Source organism: Erpetoichthys calabaricus, chromosome 14 (genome assembly GCF_900747795.2).
Source record: "Erpetoichthys calabaricus chromosome 14, fErpCal1.3, whole genome shotgun sequence".
In the NCBI taxonomy this organism is placed as follows: Eukaryota; Metazoa; Chordata; class Cladistia; order Polypteriformes; family Polypteridae; genus Erpetoichthys; species Erpetoichthys calabaricus.
In genome coordinates, this window is record NC_041407.2 from 74544398 (window position 1) to 74552731 (window position 8334).

Below are 8334 nucleotides of genomic sequence, written 5' to 3' on the forward strand. Positions count from 1 at the left end.
TCTCTTACGATTTTTGTTATTAGAAAGTGCTTGGGGACCTATGTTAAGGATTTTAGTTGCTCCAAGTTACTTGCTACTTTAGATCCATTGCAGTTTGCCTGTCATCAAAACAGATCTACTGACAATGTAATTCCCATTGCACTACGCTCTGCTCTTTCTCATTCGGACAAAGGGGACAGACACTTCTTTAAGGATGGGATTTGTGGACTTCAGTGCAGCATTAAATGCTATTATGCTCTCTTTGCTCATCCCAAGATCAGGGCACTTGGCCTTTCCCAGAAGCCTAAGATTTTTTAAGTGCACTAATCTACACCATAGCAGCCTGCAGAGTTTTGTGTTGGGTGTTCTACTATACTTCCTGTATACACACAACTGTGCAGCCATAAGTAACTCTGGTATTATTTATTATCAGACATGTTGACAATACAACAATATAATGTCAAATAAAATTAGGTGTTCTGCTGTTTTATCCTTTTTGTAAGCTTTTTTTACTATTTATAAAACACTTTGAGCTATACCACTGTATGAAAATGCGCCACCTGTATAAAAAAAAGTGTTGTTAATGAGCGTGTGGCCTTGCTTTTGTTGTTGTTTCTGTCCTTGGGCCACACACTCCTGGGATAAGCTCCACTTCTCCACACCAATTACATGAATGAGTGGGCTCATAAAATCTAAGGAAGGGAACTTTATCTTCATTTACTAAACATTTCACCCGATTGCCCAGGTTTATTGGCTGTGCACCAGCAGCACATATCATGGACATCAGCTTTAAAATGCTCTCTTAAATGAAGCTGCTTCAAGGCTGCAGAATCCTGAGCTCAACTCTTGTCCCAGTGACTTTCTTTATGGAGTCTGCAAATTATCCATGTGTAAGCATTGGGTTTTCTCCATCTATTCCAGCTTTCTTTTTCATTCCAAAGACGTGCAGATTGAGTTAGTTGGTGAATTTTAATTGGTCTGCCATTCAGTTAGTATAAACCTTGTCTCATATGCTGCTGGGATAACATCCATCCCCCATCACCCTGAACTGGATTAAGATGGATCAAGAATGGAAGGATGACTGTTATTCACTTTTAACAATGTTTTAACCAATGTAAGTTAAAATATCATGAATAACATACAAGGATTGATATATTTGTTTTATAATTAGAGCACAGACAGGTTAGGTGACAAACTTGGAGCTTCAGAAGGTTCATCTAAATACCCTATGGTTATTAATAATTAAAAATTAAGAATTGTAAATAGTATGCATTATCAAAACCTTTTAATTTATAGCAAATTAACAAAAGATGTGTTGCAGACCCTTTTTTTAGAAATAATTGCTAAATGTGTTATAAACCAATAAAGCACAAGATATGGAGACTTTAGCTTTGAGGGTTAAATACATTCTGAAAATGAGGGTCTTCAGTCCTTTTTAAAAACCAGAGATGGATTCAGCTGTTTGGTGCATTCATCTGTTACATTATGGAGTCGTTTTCCAGGAGGAGCAGAGAGTTATTTCCTTGCAGCTGCCATATGAAGTGTTTAGTAAGTTATGTCCAGAAACTGGGCACACATTTCAGAGCAACGTTGTTGCCGGATTTTACACTCCTGGTGCGGGTGGTGTCTGCACTTTCAATACTGCATTATAAAAGTGGATACAATGATCACACTAATAAAGTACTTGCATACAAAATAAAAGTTGTCTTTTGTCCTGGTTTTTTTAAAACATGCCAGTCCCAGAACACATACATGTTTATTTTTATTGCCTGATAACGCATTGGGCTATCACTTTTTTTATTTTATCCCCTGGTTAATGATTTATTGTTGAAAGTTAAACAATATGGCTCCATGTAATTATCATAAATTGCCCTAAGACTAACGACCACCAGCAGATGTTTTGCATGCAAATCTCTCATGAGAAGCATGCTTTTTGAGTACCTGGGAAAAAGTTTTTAAAATGTTGAAAGCAAAATATTTGTACCACTTGCTGGGATGCTAGATATGGTGCAGACTCAGTCTATTGTTTAGCTTCAAGATCCAGAAAGTATATTTTCTGTTGTAGAGCAGTGTGATGACAAAGTTAGTAAATTCATTAAGATCCATTAGGGATGAAGTGGACCTTTGGGATTACATACTGTACACAAGTGACAAGACAAGTAGGTGCTGTGATGTAGCAAGGCAAAATGGCAAAAGGGGAGTAACACCTTAAATAAAGGAGCAAAACTAGACCAGGAACTTCACCAGTCCACAAAAAGACAAGACATACCCCAGGCAGCCTGACCCCAAACTGAATAAGCAGGCATCAAGGCTTACACAGGCCCAAAATCAGACAAGAGCTTTTAACAGTTCAGAAATACTTTTAAGTGTTCTAAATATAAATAATGCCCTCCAAATGAGAAAGCATATAAGCTTCTGGCTGAAAGGACAATGAATGTTGTGCTGCACCAGTGAACACACAGTGGAAGTTTGAAACTTGAAAGTACCTGTTATGAGAATGACCTTAGAGTCAAAGTGGACTCTTCTTTATCTGCATACAGACAGTGCACAGACGGCATTAAGAAGGCTGATAGTATGTTAAGTTACATCGCACAATGTGTAGTCAAGAGAGGTTATCCTTGCGTTGTATAACAATAGCAAGGCTTCATGTGGAGTAATGTGTGCTGTCTTAGTCTACATACCATAAAAATGCAGAACAGCAGCACTAGAGAAAGTCCAGAGGAGAGTAACTAGGCTGATTCCACAACTGTGTGGTGTGAATTATAAAAAAAAGTCTGAAGGAATGATTTGACTGAGGTGCTTAAATGATAAAGGGAAATAATACAGTGGATCACAGCTTTTGCTCTCAAATAGGTTCTTCTAAAAGAACACAGGAACACAGATGGGTTTTGATTTAGGCTACATTTCATACAAATATTAGAACCTTTCTCTTTACACATAGACCCATAAATATTGTAAATGGAATAAGTTATCAATAGTGATAAGAGAAACAAGAGAGTTTCATTTCTCAAACAATTTCATGAAATTTATTTTGTAATCACAAAACTCACTAAATGGAGTTATGTAGAATTTTTTTTAAATGTGAAGTAGAAAACAAATAATATTTCTCCCTAAAACCTCATTCACACTTGACCAATATCTTTACACTTCCTGTGTCAATGGGGAGAACATCTCTTGTTTTCCACAAATTGTTTGAAAAGTGAAAATATTAGTTGTATTGCAATTCAGTTTCGTACAGATCTCCACTAGTTTGTGCTAGAATGAAGAACTTGATGTTATTTTGGATAAATTAGGTGAACTATATTAGTTCACTTAGCTGAGATGAGTGGTCTATTCTTGCCAAATGTTGTTGTAATGTTTTAATGTTAACTGACCTTACCATTCCCTAGTTAATTGTTGGAGGGAATGATGCTGATCACAATAATATTTTGTCATCATTTAACTCAATGGGAATCCCAGTCAATTTTACTGAATCAGCCCGCAATCTAGGAGTTATCTTTGACTCTAGCATGTCATTTAAAGCGCATATTACAAAGTTGTCCAAAACATGTTTCTTCCATCTTAAAAATGTTAGGAAATTAAGGCGCTTTTTAAATAAACAGGATTCTGAGAAACTAATTCATGCATTTATCTCTAGTAGGATTGACTACTGCAATGCGGTGTTCACTGGATGTTCAAACTGTTCTTTATACAGCCTCCAGTTAATCCAAAATGCGGCTGCGAGAATTATTACAAGAACAAGAAAATACGAACACATAACTCCAGTTCTTAAATCCTTACACTGGCTCCCGGTTAAGTTCAGGGCAGATTTCAAAATCCTTCTTTTAACATATAAATCATTAAATGGTCGAGGTCCGGCTTACTTGTCTGAACTTATCATGACTTACAAACCAGAGCGCACATTAAGATCTCAAGATGCCGGTCTGCTTATGATTCCAAGGATTAATAAAATAACAGTGGTGGGTCGAGCTTTTAGTTACAGGGCCCCTAAACTGTGGAATGGTCTGCCTGCTACTATAAGAGATGCCCCTTCGGTCTCAGCTTTTAAATCCCGGCTGAAGACTCACTACTTCAGTTTAGCATATCCTGACTAGAGCTGCTGATTAACTGTACAGACTGCATCTCTGTTGTTAGTCATTAGCACTTAAACATAAGTAACATGACAGTTATAATTGGATACTAACCCTCACTTATTCTGTTTTTCTTCTCGGTACTCAAATGTGGCACTTGGTGCCACGGCCCACCTGCCAAGTTGTTTTGCCTGCCTAAGGAAAAGTCATCCCAGATGGAGGATCGCAGGAATCGTGGGAGAGAGGGGTCCTTTCATCGGATTGGCTGGCCCAGCACTGTTTCAGCTGTGGAATGGCCAAATGGGGGAGGCAGCTTGAAGGATGAGGTCTCCAGGACTCTATACAAATACAAATCTTATTATGGGATATATCATCTACTGTTAAATTCTGCTCTGTACTTCAAAAATTTATATATATATATATTTTTTTATTTCTTACTATATTGAGAAATTGTTCTGTGTACTGTACTGTATTGTATTGACCCCCTTCTTTTGACACCCACTGCACGCCCAATCTACCTGGAAAGGGGTCTCTCTCTGAACTGCCTTTCCCAAGGTTTCTTCCATTTTTCCCTACTAGGTTTTTTTGGGAGTTTTTCCTTGTCTTCTTAGAGAGTCAAGGCTGGGGGGCTGTCAAGAGGCAGGGCCTGTTAAAGCCCATTGCGGCACTTCCTGTGTGATTTTGGGCTATACAAAAATAAACTGTATTGTATTGTATTGTATTGATGTCTTTCCTTTGGTTCAGGCTTGCCAACAAACGTGTTGTACCCTGGCTCTGCATCTGTGCCCACTCTTTTCCTTTTTGACTCTGACCCACCTCATTTCATATGAGGAATTACAATACACATTATGATACAAATTGCTTGTACCAATCTGACTGCGTTATTTCAGGAGTTTATCTATTCAGATATTCATTGTAATATCCAATCTTAGAAAAACAGAGCCAATGTGAAAATTCACACAAGTGTTCGTCTAATTTAAATATGATATGTTTTGCTTAATTCCTTAGAAAACGATACAATTTTTTACCTTGTGTAAGCTAAAATTTAATAGAATTTTCTCAAGTGTATCTGTAATAACAATGTTAATTAGCCCGTTAGGATCATGGTCTTTCTGGTGAAAGTGTGAATTGTTGATTTGATTTCATACAGTACAATGTGTGTAAAATGGCCAGCATCTTTACCCGGCTGGAATGCAGTCATAATGGGGAGAGAGAGTGCACAGGGCATTATCTCCCCTGGATCGCTAGATGGTAGTCCCCCTAGGTTGCAGTGGTGCCACAGATTCCCACAGGGCACTCTGGGAGTTGCAGTTTGGCAGCTTAGCCCTGTTGGGTTCCAGTGGAGCTGCCATGGGGGGGTACTGCAGGGACTCCAGAGCCCTACTTCGTTAGGCTTACACCTCACCTGGAACTGCTTCCAGACCATGTTAACAGGCCACCAGAAATACTCTCAGATGCAACATACAAGAAGTCCACTTCCTTCATTCGGGGAGTTGGGAGGTGGAGGACAACACTTGCTGTGAGGAGTGGAGGAGGCAGAGAGAGAGAGAAAGAGAGAGAAGAACATAAATTATTGCTCTGTGCTGTGCTTATTGTGTTTGTAGTTGTGGCTGTGGTGGGAAACACTTACTGAAGCATTTCCCCCACAAATAAAAACTCTCTGGTGCTTTTATACAGGTGGCTGAGCCAGTTTTTATCAGGTTTGGGGAGCTGGAGTGCCCCCTACAGTCCACAAATGGCATACAGCTTTCTTACCATATGCTCTAACTAATATCCTGTAAGTGTAGAACAGGAATTTAAAGAAATGTAAGAAGATATCTAAGCCTTAAACAGAAACATTTTATACAAGAACTTTCCTTTTTTGTACTATAAATTCATCTGTGTATTTTTGTGTGAACTGTTTTTTTCTTTGAATTTTACTAAAGCATTGAAAATGAAGATACTTGGACTATGGAATTATTTGCATAAACATCACACTCATTGCCTGAATCATTCTGTGAAGTAAGCTGAAGCTGCAGAATTTTGGAAACCTTGAACAAACATAGCTACATTCACTGGCAAATGCTGTCTTAGAGTTATACAGTTTATTTCCTGTGCAAAAAAATGCACATTATAGGGAGTCAAGCTGTATGCAGTGGATTCCAAAAATCAGTTCTCACCAGTTAATGGACACATAAGGAAAGCAGCAAATTCATGGTGAGCCGAAGGCATTGGGGGTTTTCAGCACCTCCCCATGACCTTTTATGTGTTCTAATTTACCTACTTTATTTTTTGAAAATTCTAGAATACATATTATGAGGAATGAAACATATAAAATGATACAGATAAACTCAAAGGCAGGCTTATGGATGCTAAGCTTCAGAAGTCAGATACAGTCTGAAAAGCATTTTACTGTTGCTCAATATGAGAATAAAGTGCTGCTAACTGTTACATGTAATTTTCTTCTGGAAACAAGACTCATCATTCAATGTCTCATACTAATTACTGTCGATGAAGGAGTAGGTGGCAACCAAGAAGTGTCTGATACTGGCTGGGCAGAGGCCTAAATTGTAGCCTCCATAAATAGCCTGCAAACGTGTGCGACTGAGCTGACAACACAACTCATGAAGCGAATTAAACAAGAAGTCATGATTGGTCGTTCTGTATTTTTAAACCGTTTGGTCTGCAGAGGAAAAAAACAAATTTCACAACACTTCAATTCAATTATTCAGGCCTTGTTTGATGGTCAGATATATTTTCACAGCAATGTGTTAACAGTTTCAGTTTCCTGGCAAAATGGAAAGGCATTCCTGACTCATGATGTGAACCTCTGCTTTTAATTTAAAGTTCCTAACAAATGTAGGGAGTGCTCACTAGAAATGCCTGGCATACTATCATTTTAGTTTCCTTTCATTTAGAACACTACAGGAGCTGCTTTTTGTGCTTGATTGTTTTTGTTACAGTTCAAAAAGAGGTGGATGTTATTCTTTAGATCTTGTAATATGACTTGCGAGAACATATGGAGTGTAAGCAAAGCCATTTGTCTTGCATTGTTTTAGTACAGTACTGTATATCTCACTCATAGTGTTTAACTGTTCGGACTGAAAATACTGAGCTTCAACATAAAGCCAAATTGTAAACTAGAAAGCTGCAAATAGTTCTGAGTAAAAGCCATTCATCTTGAGTAACTGAGTATCATTATAGTACAGATCACATAACTACATTTGTTGATCCATTTTATGAATCCTTTTAATTGAGAAAAGAGTCACAAGAAGCCAGAGCTTTGCATCTGTTGATTCCAATCCAGCAAAGGGCACACTCAAGGGCACTCATACTGGTCCAATTTAGAAATGCCAATTAGCCTTACATGCATGTCTGTGGGAGGAATGTGGAAAAAACCCTACAGTTAGACATGAGGCTGGGATTTTAGCACTGTCTCTTCAAGTGACTCAGCAATGCTCAGTTGAAAGGAGTGAAGACATTTGTATAATTTAGAGGCTTGCAGGAGTACTCCCATGTGTATAATTTGTGCAGTACTCTTCAGGTCTATCACAGATGCATTATAGATTGTTTCACAGAATAATTCAGTGACTGATCTAAGAATATACAATGTCTTTTAAAAGTATTCGCCATCTTGAATTTTTTCACATTTTAATATTATACTAGCTGCATGTGATCTTCGGGACAAAAAACAACCCGAAGACTCCCTGGTAGTTTTACTATATTGGTGAACTTGGAGAGGCGTCAGCTAAGTGGGCCAGGACAGGTCGTATCTTGTCCAAGATGGATGTGTAGTCGAGTGCAGCTGTGGCACAAAGTGAGCAGGACAGGCGGGAACCTGTTGAATAAGAAGTGAGGTGCATCCATGCGCCATCTCATCAAGTGCAAGACACATTGTATAAGCTTGTACATCTTCCACAGAATTCACACCATCTCCCATGGTTGTGATTGAGCATGAGCAGAGCGGACTGCTCCATACACACACACACAAACATCTTTTGTAGTGAACACTGAGGTGTATGTGAGCCCTAAAAAAATGTAAAAGTGCATGTATGTGCCATCTAGTGGCTGTGGTTGAGCGTGAGCAGAGCAGACTGCGCCATACACAAACACACACACACACATACACACAGGTCTTTTGTTTATATATATCTAATACCATTGATTGGGGCCATTTTGACCACTGATCAACAGAAAAAATATTCTTTAATGTCAAAGTGAAATCATTTATCTGCAAAGTGTTGAAAATTAATTATAAATATAAAACACAAAATAATTGATGTCATCATTATTCACCCCCTTTAAT